An 18,803-nucleotide genomic window follows, 5' to 3' on the forward strand; every position below is an offset into this window, starting at 1 on the left:
AAGGGAAAAGCTAAGGAAAATGATAAAATAACAAAAGCACGGCACATCACATTGGTATAGCACTTGAGAAAGAAGCAGCAATGGTATTTTACGACTTGCACCTTTCCTTCAAATTTACCCAGTGTTGTTCACCTTGCTTGTTACAGCAGAATTAGACCTGTTCCTACAAATTTTCAAAAACCATTTCTCCCTGGTGGTCTCTGCCCATCCATCCCATGCAGCCTCCTTGGGCTTAAAGCTGCACCAGGTGCCCAGCCCACCTTCCCTCAAACCTACAGTCTTATCCTAAGCCTGCTTCCTCCCGGCTGACCGCCATCTCTCCACTGATTGCTCTAAATAGGCCACAGTCCCTCCGTGAACACTTTCACTTTCTACTCTCCCCGTCCCTTTGCCATTCGGCTCCTCATCACCACTCTCCAAAAGTGCCTCCCAAAGGTCTCGACTTCTGCATGTCTTGGTACCAGGCTCAGTCCTCATCTTTACTGAACTTCAGGATCTGGCCTTATTTCCTGTTATCACCTAGTTTTAGGAAACCCTGATACAGATCCATTTTATATCACCAATCAGCATTATTTCTAGGACACATTGAAAAGCATGGTCCCTTCTTACAGAACCAAAGGCATTGATAGGGGTCCTGAGGCCCACACACTTGTCTCAGGGAACACTGGCCTTCTCTGAAATGCTCTTCACCTTGAATTTGTATGCCAGTGGAAGCGCGCCTGGGAACTCCCCTCAAATGTAGGCCTTGCCCAAGGCTGTGCCATCAACCATTTTCTGGATCACACTTGCTTCCTTAGCTATCTCAACTCCTTTTATGATTTCAAATACCATTCCTTTATGGATGAATCCCAAATACACATTTAGCTCTGCACTCTACAGAAAACTTGACCAGCTTCACTCTAAACTTCTAATAACCAAAACCAGTCTCCTTACCTCCCCGTCCTCCTTCGTGCTCTGTTGTGGGCATCACGAATGTTTCTGGTACCTAAGTTCACAGTCTCCAGGTGATCTTGGACTTCCCTTAGCCTCAGTAAGTCCTGCCCATGCCCTTAGGAAGTAGCTCCTCATGGGCACATCGCCTCCTGCTGGATTCTCATTCCAGCCCAGGCCCTCAGGACTTCCTGGGGACCTGTAGTTCTTGGCTCTGACCTGTGCTCCCAGAATTATCTCCTAAGGCAGTGCCTGATCCCATCACTCACCTGCTCACACACATGTGGTGGCTCTCTGCTGCCCTCAGAATAAAGTTCAAAATCCATAGCTTGGCATTCAGGGTCCTCCACAGTTGAGTCCCCGCAAGTAGTCCCTAGACTCTGCCCCAGGCTCCAGAGGAACCTGGATGGGTGCTTCCCAAGTGCACACCTTGCCGTCTTACCCTTCTTTCACAGGCCACGTCAGAGGCTCTCTCCTCCAGGAAGCCTTCCCTGCCTCACATGGACAGCAGTGATTACTGACAGGGCACCTTATATCTCCCTTATAGCATGGATTCCCTTCGCCGTGGTGATTTATTTACACATTTTATCAGTCATACTAGAGTATAAATTCTGTGAGGGGAAAGGAAATGAGGAAAATTTAAGAAACAACTTTCTGCTCTTCTTTAACCTTTCACACAGTATTTTTGTTTTTTTTTTCCTGCAAATTTTTATGTCACCAAGAAAACTTCCCTGAGCAGAACACCTTCGCCCTGGCAAAGCAGGTAAAGATTAAATTCACAGTGTGATCAGCCCCTTCCTCTCGACACTGTGGGCGGGCACTTCTGGTGCGTTGTTTCACCAAATCTTCACAAAAATCCTGAGATGTGGGCATGATCATCTTGATTTGTGTCAACCAAGAGATCAAAGCTCCGAGTGATTTGGTAACTTTCATTCATCCTAAGTAGCAGAGCCCGGACTTCAAATCCGGGTTGATGACCTGCGAGCTTTGGATTCTTGCCACATCCTTTGTCACCCTTATTTGTTTTTTGAGACCTGAATTCCCTTGACCTAAACGGACTACCATGAATCTAAGATTACACAGCAAGAAAGGGCAAGGTGGACTGTCACCTGCCATCCCCTGGTTGTTCCTTCCTCCGTTAGTCTTGACTACCAAATAGGAAACAAAACAAAACAAAGCAAAACTTTGGAGAAAACTTTCATGTGTCTGTGAAAAATAAAAACAGAGGGAAAAGGAGATTTTGTACATCACGACAAAGTGGCTTTGCTATCATTATCGTTATTACTATTATTTAACATTAATGATTTCCTTTTTTTTCAAGTTTGAATTTGAAGTGTTAACTTCCCCTTGGCCCAGGGGTAGGAGAAGTTCTGACCCTTCGTGGTTCTCCTCGTTAGTGGGAATGGAGCCCCACCTCTGGAGCCGGAAGGTTAGGAGAGAAACAGATAAGGAGGGGAGGCATCAGATGGATGAGAGTAAGAAGTAGAAGTAACTTCCAACTGGCTTTCACTTTATCTTAGAATAGACAGTTCTAGCTAGCCAGCGACATTTTTAAAACTTTATTAAAGACAGAAAAGACCACATATCCTAAGTGTCTGGCTCACTGGATTTCCACGAAGTGAACACATCTATGTGGCCCATGCACAGACAGAGACATACCCTAGTGGCAGGACCCTGGAAGCCCCCCTCAGGCTCCCTTTCAGTCATATCTGCTTCCCCCAAAGGGGGACCCCTCTCCCTAACTAGCTGCTACATCGCACTAGCTGGCTACGTTTTCAATTAACCCTTTGACTATTCTGGCCAGGACAGCATGTGTTCTTCGAGAAGTCTTTTCTGGCAGCAATTGCCATTTCAAAGCAGAAAAAAAAAAAAAGAAAGAAAAAAAAAGAAATGTGTGTGAGGGAGTAATTTTGTATGTAGGAGAAAAGTGTTTCTAATTTTCAATCCTGAAAATGTGAGGGGAAGAAAGAAGATGTGAAGGAGGGAAATAAGTCAGTAAATGCAGTCTCGTTCTGCTTCCCCCATTAGAAGCTGGAAGGCTTCCAGCGACATGCCATTTTGAGAAAGGAAGCAAGCTGCATGGCCCTTCTCTACCTGCCTCCGCCTCGGCCTGAGCAGCTCGGCTCCTCTTCCCACAGCCTTCAAATATGTGCAGAGGTTGGCGCTTATTATTTAAGAGCAAAATGTTCACTAGGAGCCTGACATTGTATTGAACATGTGGTTTTGATTCCCCTCCCCCCCCGTTTTTAACCAGTGAGCAAGATAGAGAGTGTCACAAACCTCACTCCAGGATTTGCTGGGTTCTGCCAAATTGTAATGGGAAACTCACTGCCATGCCTATGTCCCCCTTGCTTTAGCAGCTTCGGGGGCCCAAGGGCTACCAGCACTGAGGAGGGACTCTGTACTGTGGACCTGACGGCACACAGGCCATGTCGGGGCTTTTCCATGACTTTCTGCACTAATTATCCAGCTGGAAGGACGAGATCAGAACATCAGATATAAATCCTCAGCTGCAGAACAATTAACTCAAGACCCAACACGTATCTAACTAAGGAGACTAATATTAACTCCAGTATCCACAACATTTTAAACAGCAACATTCTCCAACTTCATATCTTGGGTTGTTGGCTGTCAGTGTTTGCAAGAATAATCGCTCCTCTCAATGACTTTTTCTGATCAATTATTTAGTGTAGTCTGGGTTACACGACATAAATTTTATCCTCAGGGGGAAAAAAAATTCATGCTCCCTACTGGTCAGCTAGAATATTTGTAGTTTTAATTAAAAAGACAAATTTTCAGCATGGCAAAGAGTGTTGGCTGGGTTTATAGGATGTTAGTAAGACTAGTGGTAAAGAAAAAAGAAAGAGTTTGTGATAGACTAAGGGCCTGGGGATCTTTAGGTTAAATATCAGCCTGGCAATTTTCCTAAGAAAAACTGGGTGGCTTGCTTCAGCCAGAGTCTGAAAGCCTCAGAACACGCCTCCTCTGGGCTTGCTCTAGATGGAAACCGGCTGGCGAGTCGGGGAATGGTAGCCCAGCCCTCCTGCCCTTCCTGTGTTTGCTTAGGGTGCCCCTGAGCAGGCCGGGCAGAAACGAGGGAGAAAATCCTTCCTGGTTTCTCCCTCGCCCAGGAAGGAGGGCAGGTTAGTGCATCCTGCTGCCGACTGGAGCTGGGATTAATTAGTTCCTTCGGTGACCTTGGTATCTACTGATGGCAGAGTGTGTCTCTAAGCTGCTGAAGACTGTGCTGAGAGCCACAGAGAGACTGGGCAGGGCTCAAGCCACTGCTAAAAGGATCACCATTTTGTTGTGCCAAAATGCAAAAACGACAGAACAAAAGAAAGCCAAAAACAACGTGTGCTTTACCTCTGAAAACTACCTTAGTGTGGTATTCAAACTGTGTGAACATTATCTGTCTGTCTGTCTGTCTATCTATCTGTCTATCTCTATATGTTTACTAATCTATATCTACAGCTATCTGAGTGTATATTAATCTAAATCTCTATCTACCTATCTCTGTATATGTAAATATTAATCTATAGCTATAACTGTCTATATTAATCTAAATATGTATCTATCTACCTACAACTGTATATATATTTATATACATAAATATAAATGTTTGTATATTTATAAATATATATAAATATAAATCTATCTGTTTATCTGTCATCCTATGGGTAGTTTTGCCTGTCAATGCCCTGTGTTTGCTAGGTATTTCTGGAGGTGCCTAGAGCCTATTGCTGAGACTGGAGATAGACATTTTCCCCAAATGCACAAAATGCTTTGTCACCCTCACCTTGCCTCTATCCATCCACTTTTCCCAGCTGTGCTCAGGCCTGAACAAAGTTAAGGGGAAATGGAGAGCCCCACCCCTTTCTCTATCACAACTGGTTCAAAGTTCAAGTCTAATAATGATATGGGTCAACAACGTGTGACAAAGCTGCCAGAAAAACTCAGTGTCTTCGGTTGCATAAATAAAAGTATTATATCCTGAAAAAGGAGGGGCCAACTGTTCCTATCAGAGGAAGCTTGACTGCTATCTTTAAATATGTGAAGGAGCTTGCCTGCTGAAGAGGCATTTGACTTGCTTAGGGTCACTCCAAAGGCCTGGATGAGGACTAAGCAGTGAAGGCCATGGGGGTCACACTTCATTTCAGCACAACGAAGAATTTTTATAATGAAGAGTTATGGTTTGTATATGTTATGGGGTGGTGATTGTCCAGGCAATTAGAAACTGCCTGTCAGGACTGCAGAGGGCACACACGAGTTGTGCTAGGTAATTCCTCCAATTCCTTCCAACTTGGGATTCCCTTTTGATTTTCTTCCTATAGTTTTCGTTAGTTGGGTGGATCTCCGAGAGGAGGGGCTATCAGAGTCCTGTGTAGTGTGCAAAGTTCCTCTGCCAGCCCTGCTGTCCCACCGCTCGCCAGTGTTCTGATGCCCGACCACCTGGAGGAACTTAGACGCACTGGAGTAGCAGGTCATGGGAAGTAAAGAGTTAAAAAGACCAAAGCTCCTCCGTGTGGGTCCCAGCAGCCCCAGAGGCAGCTAGCGCCTTTGATCCTGCCTCTTAATTGCAGCCTAGTTGCAACAAGGAACTTTAAAGAAAAGAAACAGGGAAACTCTAGAGATAGGGTTTGTTTTGTTTCCTGAGGGGATGGTCTTTGTGGTGGCTGCCAGAAAGCTGATACTTTAGGGTTCAAATAATGGGCTTCCTAAGGGGGCAAATAAATAGTCTTTTCTACCAGCTAAGAATCAGGTGTGACTAGAACCCCAGAAACACCGGGCATCTATGTGTGCCATTTATCAGGGATGCCAGGTACAGCCTTGGCAGAGAGAACAGACCCGGGAAAAGAGACCGTGGGTTAGCTCGGGAGCCGGCAAAGCAAGAGGGAAAGAGAGCCTGCAGTGAGAGGATCATCAGCAGATGCAGCTAGAGGGAATGATCACATGCCCTCCATGGAGAATGGGGCAACATGGGTAAAAGAAAACAGCACAGCGTGTGCAGAGGGACCTCAGTGGAGAAGAAAAGGGATTTCTAAGAATTCTCATAGACAGTAGCAAAGCCACAACCATACAAAACATCTCACTCTTGTACAGGCCTCGATGCTGATAAAGAGTTTTTACACGTGTTATCTATTTAAGGTATCTGTAAGATACCTTAGATACCAGGGTCTTTAAGCTTCTTCCAACACACACAGTAGATTCAACAGTAAGGAAAAGGCCAGCTAACCGCAGCAAATAATGGAGATGATGCTCCAGCCGTCCCTGGTGATTTACCAAGTCCCTTTGTGAGGAGGAACTCCTGGCTAAAACTGAACTCATTCCTGCACAGTGTGCCAGTAATTGCTTGTTTGGGTTCTATTTAACTGTTTAGTGAATTCTGCTAATGGTCTGTGCATTTGCACATTCGTGAGAGAAGTTTTTCTAAAGCAAACCCCTTTTTGTTGCAACTCCCAAGTAAGCACCGTTGGAAAAGATCTGGCTGTTTGGAGACCTCCAACTGGGGCTTCACCCCTTGCTCTGTCACATGTCCATGTGTGACCTTGGCAAGTAACTCAGCCTCCCGAGCTTCATTTTCTTCATAAAAAGATTTGACTGAGTTGATGTAAATAAAGCTCTCAGCAGAAGGCTTGGCATATAGTAGGCACTCAACAAACTCAATAAACACTTGTTCCCTTTCATTCCTAAGAGGTTATTGGTAAATTAAAAATGCATAAAAATACCGGCCATCCGTTTGTGGACCAAATGGGCATCTGGGCAGGGAAGACTTCCTCTAAATCAGTTTAGTTAGATTCTAGGAAAGAGGGGTCACATGTGGGACATACAGAAAAATGGAGCACTTGAGGGGAAGGGAGACAGATGGACACAAAACAAGATGTAAGACTTACAACAAGATATAAGTCTGTCTATGGTCAGGCCTGGACATTTCACTTAAGCTACCGCATTAGACAGCCATCATCTCTGATCATGGCTTCATTTATATTGCAAGATTGTAAAACTAGCATTTTGAAAGAAATGAAATTTTAATTGCATATAACACTTCCTCTATACTCCTCATATTCTGGAGAGAATGAGGAGACAATGGCCTTATCTACATCTTAAGGGCAACAATGAATTTGTCAGAGTTCTCTGAACTAATCCACTGAGGGTGTGAGGACTGAAGTAGGCAAATCAGACTTGCAGGCTCCATTTCTGACCATCATTTAGGGAAAAAAAGGAATCTAAGGCTGAATTAAAACGCATACATTTTGTAGGAAAAAAATATCTCTGGAGCAGACACATAAACAAACACACTGGCCTTCCCTGGAGGCGATGAGCAAATCTCTTGGGGAATTGGTGAGAGTCTGTGTCCACAGAGAAGGCAACCTCCAAGGGAATGAGGAGATATCCACAGACCAGCCATCTGTAGCCACAGAGCTGCTCGAAACTGCTGAAGTCCCTGCCTTCATGACCTTGATCACAGCAGCTTTGGTGCAAGGCTCATGAGATAAGTCAGTTCAGCTTCAGCCCCACTCTGAGCCTGAGCTGCCTGGAAAGGCTTACTGTGTCGAGGAGGTAGGTCCTGGCCCCAGCCTTACAGAGCATGCCTTTAAAAGCATCCCAGACTTAGTCACCTGCCACTATGACATTTATGCTAGCAAAGCTGTCATTGTGTTCTAGAGTCTTGCAGATAAGCAGCATCTTAATCATCTGGGAGCTTGCTAGGGATGCAGAATCTTGGACCCCACTCCAGATGTCCTGAATCAGAATCTACATTTTTAGTAAGATCCCTAAGTGATACACACATGGAAGTTTGAGAAGTGCCATTCTGGTTTAGTCACTGTAGGTATCTGGTATGAGGGCAACAACTATTTGCATGGTTTGACTACTTTCTCATTTTCTTCAGAATAGTTCTTATGGCTGAGTTCAGTTGAGACTTGCTAGATTCAGGAATAAGTGAACCCCTGGGTCTTTGAGAATGGGATGACCAGTGTCCAGTGATACCTCCAATCGCTCTGGAATTACTGGCCTAACCAATGATCCCCCAAAATGTATATTTTGAGATACAGAAGTCCCGATAATTGTTGGTTTTGAATGTTTTCTTTTGATTATGAGCTAAGATCTACTTTTTAAAAAGTCAACTGTATATATGAAAGATACAGCTGTGAAGATCCTCTTATCAATCCAATAAACATTCTGTGGCTTTAACCATGACAGTGAACCAGTATTTGCCTCCAAGAGGGCCATGGCCTGAGCACTCATGTCAGAGAGGGTCGACTATGTTCAGTAGGCTAATGCAGTGTGGGAGGCTGCACTGTCATCACAGCATGGTGCTTCACAGTCTTGGTTATTCATTTTTAGGTTGATAATTTTGCTTCTTTGTGGGTATTTGTTTTCCTGACTATTTGCTAGCTCTTATTCTCTTCTCGGACCCGGTAGTCTTCCACAGGGCTCATCCTTGGTCATCTTACTGTCTCCATTTATGCCCACTTCTTCCTAGAGGTTGTGGGCATCCACGGCTTCAACTATGGCTTCAATGAAGGTGTATCTCAGTTTGTATTTGCAGTCTAGTGTCTAAGCTGTTCTCTTTACTCACAATGTCAAATGTCTATGGGATATCCCACTTGGATGGCCCATCATTAGCTAAAAACACCATTACCAGAAGTCAAAACTCATCCTCTCCCTCCCTCACCTGACCCCACACCCACTGATTGTTCCCTTTTTCCGTCTATTCCCATTTTCTGTTGGGGTTTCATTGATATTTCTCCTGCTAGAAACTCCAATGTCATTTTGGCTCTTCTAAGCTCTCACTAGCTTCTATTACTTTTCCTTCAAGATGACTTTTGGATTTGTCTTTTCTCCTCCATCATCATACTGCCATTCTAATCCAACTGCTTCCTATATCATGCCTGAAATATTGCAAGTTTTTCACCTGTTAAAAGTTTTCTAACCTCTAACCCTCTCTTACAAGTCTCAATTAAATCCTTATAAAGCATTAGACATGATGTAGGTAACAAAATTAAACTCCTTCACATGGCTCTTCAGGTCTTCCACTTCTGACTTCCCTCTGGCATCTAGCCTTATTTCCCAGTGCTCCTCAACACTTAATCCCTATTCTCCAGTCAAGTTCCGCACTGGCCCCTACATCACATCATGCTGTTCCTCCTTCTTGAGATGACCTTCCTTTCTCTAATTTTGACAACTGTCCTCTGCAAAAGTTTTGATCATACACCCCATCAGAAAAATACTTTTGAGCAGGAACAACCATTATAAGGCTAGTTACTTATTTATAAATGTTATACTTATATAACAGTACTAATATGTTACATACATTATCAAACATATATGAAAATTGACATTTTAAAAGGATGAGCTAAATAATATATAAGATGTAAGTTCAATTATTTCTTTTCCTTACCTAGAGGATGATCTTGCCCTAGGCTTGGTATGTAGACATCCCATTTTAGAAACAGAGATCTGGACAAAATATATCCATTCAGAGCTAGAGGAAGTATCTCCTCCTCCTTGAAGCCTTATCTACTACTCCAGCCCAAACTGAATTCTACCTTCCTGAACTCTGAGAATATTTAAAATTACAAGTAGTAAATCATTGATATAATATATGCTTCACCAATACTTTTTAGTTGATTAATTGAAGCTTGCATCTAGGATGCCAGAAATTTATAGATTTTTAAAATAATTCAATATCTTAATTAAAAACATTACTGTCTTCCAAAAATTGCTTGGGTTGGGCTCCAAGTCAGACTGCAGTGTAATTTCATTTAAAGACTGGTTTGTTTCATTAAATATCATATGCATGGATTCCCATAGTTTTGGGGACTAGCTTTTCCACGTTTTGGCTAGTGAGATTTTTAACACATTTCTTAACCTCACTCAAATTCACTTCTTATTTAATTTATAAATTTACAAATAAATTTATAAAATAGGGACAAAAAGGAATTTTTGTGAACATTAAAAGAGATAAGCATAAAAACAGAAATGATATATAATGTAAGACAGTACTATTATTATTAGACCTAGTATTTATGTGTTATAATGTAAATTATGTAATGTACAAGTGACATTTCTAAAATAATTGACCTCCTATTTCTATCTTCAGCTTTTGTTTCTTTCTGCAAATGAATTATTTTTATTTTCTCAATTTTATTTGCTCAGCTGAAAACATAGTGCTGTCTGCCTATAGGACTCAGGGTCTGATGGGTCTGAGTTCAAATTCTGGCTCTGCCAAGTATTAGCTGTGGGATCCTGGGTGTGTTGTGGAACCTTTTAGAACTTCTTTTATCTGCCAACATTAACTTCGTTAGGATAACATTAACTTCATAGGGTTCTTCTAAGCTTCAAATTACATGAGCTGTATGTGTAAAGCACCTAGTTTATAACACAGGCCACTAAAATATTAATTCCGCCCCCCCCCCCCCCCACACACACACCCCCCCTGCCTTCAGCAGGCATAAGAGAACTCAGTGAGATGCTCTCATGGGCAAATGGAATCCTTTGAATTTTAGTTTCATTGTTGTCTTTGGTTTTTCCCCCTGCCTATAGGCTATTTACACCCATTAATGAATTTAATGTTCTAGAAGCACCACCCTGCCATCCACAGCCAAACTCATCTTGCTACTGTGTGGCTGAGTTGGAGCATGAAGCCAGTATAGGTTTCGTTCCCTAATGCCTTCTGGGCGGTCAGAGCTGAGAAAGTGAAGCCAATCAACCTCACTTCTTGCTTTGCTTCCACATCTAGGCTGCCTACTGTACTAGTTATAAAATGCTCTTGTCCAAGAAAACGTTTGGGGGCAGGAGATAGCGACATGCATGCATGTACCGGGGACCCTTGTAAGTTTTTCCTGTTCTGCAAAATTCAAGTCAATTAACCATTGAAAAAATAAACGAATAAAAGTTTTAAAAATCCAGCTTATAACTCATCTCCAGGAGCATTACTTAGCACACCCTGCCCGAGTGCTCTACTTTTAGGCTCCCAGTTTTTAACCCTCTATTTGAAGTGTTAATTGAGACAACGTCTGTGAAAACCCTTTGTAAAGCGTAAGGAACTATACATATGTTAATTATCCTTCTGAAGACATTTGTGTGCTGACCTATTCTTATCTTGTTTGTAAGTATCTTGTTCCTCAGCGATTGTGTATTGCAAACTGCTTAGGACCAGGGACCTACTGTGTTTTCCAGTCTCCTGACTCCTCCCTCTGTCCTCCAGGGTGGCTTACCATTCCCAAAGCTCTTCCCCGGCAACCAGCTCGCCTAGATGCTCCTAAACCTCAGAACCTGCCCATCTGCCTGCCAAGACCCGTAGCTAAAAACAATTCTTTCAGGTCAGTCTCCTCTCCCAGGTCTTCCCATTCTGGTCCCTTACCTTGTGGCTTGCCTATGCCCTGAGAATACACACTAATTTTGACGTTAGGGAAAAAACAAAACAAAACTTTGTATTTAAAAATGGAAATTGAATTTTTAAAGTAACTATGCTTTTAAAATAAAACGGGGGAAATTTCAATCCCCCAGAGTCAGGAATCAAGTTTCCTTGGTGGAAGGGGACAATGAGATAATTGCATCAGGATCTTCCCAGGCACCCCGAGGCCCAGAGGTGTGGGAGAGGGTCTAGGATTTCTTTTTGTTGACAGTTGTTTAAGGCTTTTTCGATGGTGCGCCCATGTTCCCCAGTCACTTAGGGGCTGAATCTCGGCTTGCTCTGGGCAGCCACTGGGTGATTGCTCTCGGCAGCCTTATTTTTGGATTTTTTTGCAGGATTCGCATATGTCTGTCACTCATCTTACATCTTTATATGTTATTTAAACAGTATTTATGCTGAGAAATAAAGGTGAAGAAAGTACATATAAATATTTAAAGCAGAATTTTATTCTCCCCACATACACCAAAACTGCCTCAAACCTACAATTAATGTCTGATAGTTAACAACATTAAATAACGTTAGCCAATAAAGTTATTATTAAAGTCCTGGAAATTTACAATTTTGCATCATTTCTTTCTGTCTTTTATTTTGCACACACACAAAGTCAGGTATTAGGTAATTGACTTGTTCTAACCAAACAGCGAAAGCTGGAGGACCCAGGAGGTGTTTAATAAACACTTGTTGACTGATTGATGGAATATACCGACCTAGGATCTCCTAGACAATGCATTCTTTGTCAGAGCACTAAGGTAAATCGGTGGGTCCACTTTTATTACCAAGTGTTTCTGCCATATTGAGGGGAGCAGGACAGCTGAAAACTTGTCCATCAGCCCTGTGGCCCAGGTTCACAGAGGAACGAACCCCTGGGCCTTACCTTTCACACCTGTTTTCACTCTCAGCAACAGAGGCGGGACTAGCCTCAGCCAAACAATGCTGAGCAGTTGGAGGCACAGTCCTGATGCAGACCCAGCCATGACGCCACCTTAGACTCCTTACTATGAATATTATCACAGCTGCAACTAACAGTTTGTGCACATTAAAAAAACAAAAACCAAAAACCAACTGAGCTGAGTAAAAAGCAGGAGAGCAAAACACTATTGTAGCTAATTTACAAAGCCCAGCGAAGTCTTCCTGCCTGGTTCGTCTGAGAGAAACCAAAGCATGAAATATCTAATTCCTTGTCCACACGGCAGTACGCATCTAAGCCCAGCCAGTTCAGTTGACCATTCCAGAAAGGATGTCTGGGCGCATGACGCTTCTCTTCTTTTTGCAGCCACTCCCTCTCTTTCCTTGCTGGGGGTTCAGGCTGGGCCTCAGGAAGATTTTATGAAAAGAACTAAGTGTCCTCTGCCCTCTTCTGCTCTGCCCCAGGGTTCCATGCTCATCTGGCCTGACTTTGGACCTACAGCTTTCCCTTGACTTTGCGACCTGCTGGTGTTGATGGTTCATACCTCCCTACATTTCCATAATGCCCCTTGCCTCCACTGCCTACCTGCTCCCTAGAGTTGCCAGGTTTCTCTGCCTGGTGTGACAGTAGTCACTATTTCTGACCCTGCCAACTCTCATGTGCAGCTGTACCTGGAGATATTAAAGGCCCCCAAACTACGTTTTCAACAACCAACATGCCCTGCAGTTATACCACCTTTTCATTAATCAGAATCCTTTACTCCTTGCAATGTTACAACCTAGTTCTATGTTGATAATATGTTTTATCATTTTGAAAAGTGTAAACAAATCAATATACCTTCCTTCCCATCTTCTCTTGTTATCGGGAGGAAAACGCAGGAAGAAAGGAAGAAAAAATGCATACAAGATTGAGCCTAGTCGGTCTACCGTAAGGAATTCTCTTAAGCTCAATATCTAATTTCTCTTCTCCCAATTCTTTCCTGGAATCTTGAGTACCTGATCTTGAATTTCTGTGGCACTCCCTGAGCTCGGGACTGGCTGGGAGCCATGTGATATTGATTTGTTTTCACCATAGCAACAGCAAATTAAAACAACTAGCAGAGAGAAGGCAGGCTGCTAACCAGTAAAGCTATATAACCAGTATATTTTGTAAGCATATTTTTCTCCTTTCTTCTTACTTTCTCTTTTATTCACTCTACTTTCACAAATTCAATGCAAAAGTCAAAGCAAAAATGGCATTAACTGCTGTGGGCACTACAAGGCCTATGTCTGAGAAAGTCTGGTGCACAGCTTCTGGTATATTACACCAGATAAATGGAGAAAATGTAAACAGCAAAGCTTTGATTTCCTTGGAAATTTTATTTGTTGTTCTAAGAATAAATGTCCCTAGAAAATTTACATGAGTGTGAAGTAAAGGGTTTTGTATAAATGACTATATTTCTTAATACCCTAAGACATTTGCCAAGAGTTTCATTAATAAGGAGGTTTTATCCCTTTGTACTTTAAATAGCTCATTGTGCCAAGAGACAAACAACTTTTTTCTTTTTTTGGATACAAGGTCAAGGCCTCTCTAAATGCTAGAATTGTGAGGGAAAGTGTAGCGAGTATTATTCAATCCTATTAGGACATAGGAAAATTGAGGTGGGCACTTGCTGAAGGCTACACAACACTCTGAAAGAGGATGTAAACTTGAACGGGGAACTCCCAAGCACTCCAATCTGTTCTAATGGAAATTCTTTCTTAAAAGGCTCCTTATTAAAATCTAGCTGTCCCCAAGCCTCCACGACCAAGGCTGCCACCTGTGACACAGGGTTAACAGCCTACAGTAGTGGACTTCCCTTCCTTCTGCCAGTCTGTACGAGGACATGGTGCTCTTTATATAAAGCAGCTGTTCCCAACATCCCAACCAGCCGTGAACTTGGTGGCATAACCTGGATCTTAAATAGTGGCTCTGGGGAAACTGGGAATGGGGCCATAGGGACTGTCCACCCAGGTGGCAGTGCCGGGCAGCACCAAGGGGAAGTTGGGCCAGAAGCAAAGCCGTGCTCCGCTCCCCGCTGCTTTCTTGCCAGCAAAGCCAGAACCCTGCAGAAAACCTGCTCTGACCCGCCCGATGTGAGGCAGGTAGGAGAAGATGCCCTATTTATGCTGGAGATTGGTTTAAGGTTTAGAAAGGACCGGCTAAAATATGAAGACATAGCTCAAGACCTGCCAAGTGAGAGTTAGAATGTTCCTGGCCAGGACATAAAGAAATATTCCTCTCCGTGAGCCTGAATAAAAGAACACAGAGCAGAAATAGTTGGGAGATGACGTCAGAAGTTCTGGGCTAGTGTCCTGCACTTCTCCTTGAAAGTAAAAACAGTGGGTCTAGAAGAATCTACGTGGCATTGCCCTTATTTAAATGAGTACTCTACTGCTCCTCACAAAACAGGCAGGATGGCCAAAGAAACTTCATTTTATTTAAAGATTATAAGAATGTCTTCTTTTTAAAAAAACTTTTATTGTCCCCAAAATGCACATATTACCCAATTAACAAATATGTTTCCACTTAACCTTTGTCTCTTAAAAGGACAGTAATGTTTCCTGAAGAACATTCACGGTGGTGGTTAGGCAAGTCAGATTTTTTTCTTCGCTTCAGTGCTTGCTAACTATTCTAAAAATGTTACACATTTATTGTAAACACATGCTTCCGAGGCCTAACAAAAAAGCACAGTTTCCTCGTGCCTGGCAGAAATTTAAAACGGAAAAGGGCAGAAAGAATTCTTTAACAAATATATCCTTTCCTTCTCTCGGGCCAAGAGTGTTAAAAATAAATCTTCTCCATCGTTTCTCACTGGTGCTTCTCGGCAAGAAAGTTGATATGGTTCAGCATAGTGAAAACACAGCTTTAAAAGCTAGTCTGCCCTCATTAAATTATTCTGCTGGCTGTGTGTTCTCATTAAAAATGCATAAAGATCAGATAATTGCAGTAAGCGTTATTAACCCAGCTTTACTTTTGAATATAATGGTTCCACTTTTAAGCTGAAACAAAGGCTCAGACATGCCAGAAAAAGAAATGCAAACATTCAAGTACAGTATCGAAAACTTGTCAGGAAGCTGCCTCTTGCTGGCTTGTTAAAAATGTGCTTTTGAAACTCAATTAAAGCCGTGGCATTGTAGCCCTAGGTAGCTCCCTAATTTCTAATAAATAGACCATATTTTTTGGCTAAACGTTCGATGGATGATTATTTACCATGAAGTTTTCTTTTCTTAATTACAAGTCTGTTTTCAAATAATAGGATCAATGTAAACTTTATTTATTCAGGAGCTATCTATCACAGTATGAAAAATTTCTATAACAAGAAAATAAGAATGCTCCCAAGAATTCAAATGGTTTCTGTTGAATAATAAATGGATCTATTCTTTGAATAAAAACTCATTTTATGCCTCACCCCGAACAGGCGGCATAGATTCAAGCTTTGCCATTTCTTTTTCTCAAATCAAAACGTTACGTAAAACTCCAGGGTCCCCTGCAAGTATTACATTTGAATTAGTGGAATCCAGTTTCCCTGGCTTTCCTAAGCAACACACATGGAATGCAGCACACTGCAGCAAACTCTTTAAACATTCAAAAAAAGGGGGGGGGGGGGAATGATTCTCCTACCTTGTTTAGCTCTGCCTTTCCTTCCCTTTTACAGTAACCCCAGGAACATCTGGCAGAATCAAGCGGCCGAGGCTTCTCCGCTGCATCATGAGGAAGAAATTTCCATGTAAATAGTTCTCATTCCCTGTTTATTGTACTCTGAGAGCCGTCTGCCGTATCTGGAAAATTTTGCCTTCAGATGATGAAGCAAAGACAGTCTAAACTCTGTTGCTGTAAGCTGCAGCCCTTCCTTCCGACAAATCCCTCCCAGCCACGGGCAGCCAATCCCCAGCCAGCTCGTCAACCCTATTCGTCTGAAACTGGCCCTAATAGGATGACTGACACAGCAACACAGCACTTGCAGTGTGTGAAAACAGTGCATCCATACTGATGAAAGAGGAATTTCCCTCTCAGAAGAAAGCAATCAGAGCACCAAGACAAAGTAGCACGTAATTGGCAGAGCAGAGAGGGGTAGCTTGAGAAAACACCCTTTAAGACAGGCAGCCCAAAGCTTGTGGCTGCCCTACAAATACTTTTGAAAATACAACGCTCTGTATATTCAAAAGAAATCCAGGTTGCATATGAAAGTGAAGTCATTATCCCATTTGACAAAGCATATATATATATATACATATATATTAAAGGAAAAACAATTCAATGTCTGCCATGGAAATTAATACCTTACAGAACCTTTATGTGTGATTTCCATTAGTGAGGGAGAATGTATTAGCCAAGTACACATTCAAAATCAAAACATGCTTGTACCTCTAGCACACAGTTTTCCTCTATAACATCTGTTATTGCTGGGGCTAATTACTGTAGCCCATATATCTTTCATCAATGTTTTCAGACCCACTGGGGATTTTAATTAGGGAATTCTGAACAATAAAATTGATATCTCTACATTACCATTTTGCTTTCTTGGCAGGCACCCATGAGAAGGTTAGGTGTGCCTTAGCCTAATCCTAAAGTACGTTAGGTGCCGTTTGATAAATACTGTGCTTTGGTCCATCTTGTCATTAATGAAGCAATGATTACAGGATGATGTTTACTGCTGAATACACACGCACCTGGCACATGATCCAAGGGCGCGCCATCAGGTTCCACTCCACACAGTGTGATCTACGAGGTGCTGAAGTTTCCTGAGATAAAGCAGGAAAAGGAATGGAAAGGTTAGTGAGGGTTATTCATTTTTTTCCCAGTCAACAGTACTCCTACGTGCTTTGAAAAAAAACGTGGCATTTGGGAAACACAAAAAGCATACATTTTCCTTCCACTACACACAACATTTTGAATAAAAAAAATTAAGTGTCATGATTATGTGACTGGACCAAAGCAGGGACAGAGTCCCATTCATTTGAAAGGTTGAACTCAACACACTATTGTTTATAAACAACTGTGCGATGAATCTGTAATGAAGTAAGAGTTGGGGTGGAATGCAATGGTTTCTTTTGATTTTTGCCAATTGCATTTTAAAAACACAGTGTTTAATATGATTTGTAGGCTATTTCTTCAATAGAATAACATGCTTTAGTCCCCTCCAATTTTATACTTACAATGCTTTTTTTCATCCCAGTGTAAATCCGTCATATATCATAACTTGTAGGTTTTCATCTACTGTAATTTTTTTGGAAATTTAAATGATCTCTGTGGTCCAAGAGGTAGAAAATTATTTTTAAATATTAATATACTTAATGTTATACCGCATGTAAATGGACGATCACAGGTTTATGAAGCTACTCTTCCTGATCTCCCGTTAATTTTGGTCTTGAAACTACAATTCCTTTAACTTCATTCTCAAAATTTTAGTCATCCTTGACTCATTCACCCATTTTCATCCATTGGAACTAAGTCTTGTTGGTTTTTCCTTCTAGGTAGTTCAGAACTCTGACATATTATGTAGATAATACAAATGCTAATAAGTTGGCTTCTGGACTCAAGCTTCTCCATGTTCAAGCTCCCCTGCTGCCAGACTGGTTTTCCTAAGTCATGTGAAGTCATGTTCCTTTCGTATTCAAATTCTTCTCTCTATAAAATCCAAATTACAGACTTTCAAAGTCCTTCATGATCTGGCTCCTCTCTTTCTACTGACCATTTTCTCCACTGTTTTCCTAAATGAACTTTGTGTCATGTTTATTTCTCCTGGACCTGGCTCCTATGTTCCCTCCCCAGACCTGATGCCCAAGAGCTTCATTTGACAAAATCTTACCCAACCTTTAGACCTCAGCTTGTCTTCTCTTTCTTCTGTTATGTCTTCCTTGTTCACGTTGTTTTCTCTCATGCTCTCCTTTGAAAGCATTCTGTACTGTTCATTTTACCAGACCTTTAAACCTTTATTGATGAGTTGATCTTCCTGTCTCAGAGGGCTAGGTTTGGGCAATGTATTAATTAAGACAATGTACATGAAACATCTATACAGCGGCTGGCACATGATAAATGCTCACTAAATGATGGCTATTCTTATTGTTAGTTCCACATTGTTCATTGCATTTAGCAAGATGCCATGCACAAACTTGCTGATTTCATGATTCCTGTCTCAAGAATTGACATGATATCCATCCAATTGAACAAGCCAAAAACTGGCAGTTGTTCTTGACCCTCCTCCAACACCCAACCACCATATGAAACCCATTATCAAAGCCTGTCAAGTTTGGCACCCAAATATTTATAAATATTTCACTTTGCTCCATCTCTACCAATGCAGTTTTGTGCAGTGTCTTTCACCATGTGTCTTTCATCATGACATGGAAATAGACTCATTGAAATAGACTCTTAGCTGGTCTCCTGCATATATTCTTGACCCCTTGGATCCCTCTCCTACATGTCTGCCAAAATGAGAATTCAAAAAAGGAATTCTGATTATTCCACACTCCTCTGCTTAAACTTTTACTATATACTGAATTATGTACCCCCAAATTCATA

At 41.9% G+C, this 18,803-nt stretch overlaps 1 protein-coding gene across 6 annotated transcripts in view; it reads right to left on the reverse strand.

The window, feature by feature from the left end:
• The window catches only part of MBNL2 (muscleblind like splicing regulator 2), a 153,860-nt gene extending 137,737 nt beyond the window's left edge, over positions 1–16,123 (reverse strand). For 2 of the 6 annotated variants that reach the window (XM_046663999.1, XM_046664001.1), the window contains exon 1: positions 15,903–16,121. The gene's annotated coding sequence lies outside the window, so the exon portion shown is untranslated. Of the gene's footprint in view, positions 1–15,902 lie in introns of all 6 variants that reach the window. The other 4 variants (XM_046664003.1, XM_046664005.1, XM_046664004.1 and 1 more) reach the window with 4 other exon arrangements.
• Positions 16,124–18,803: the final 2,680 nt, after the last annotated feature.

This window comes from Equus quagga, chromosome 6 (assembly GCF_021613505.1).
Source record: "Equus quagga isolate Etosha38 chromosome 6, UCLA_HA_Equagga_1.0, whole genome shotgun sequence".
NCBI lineage: Eukaryota > Metazoa > Chordata > Mammalia > Perissodactyla > Equidae > Equus > Equus quagga.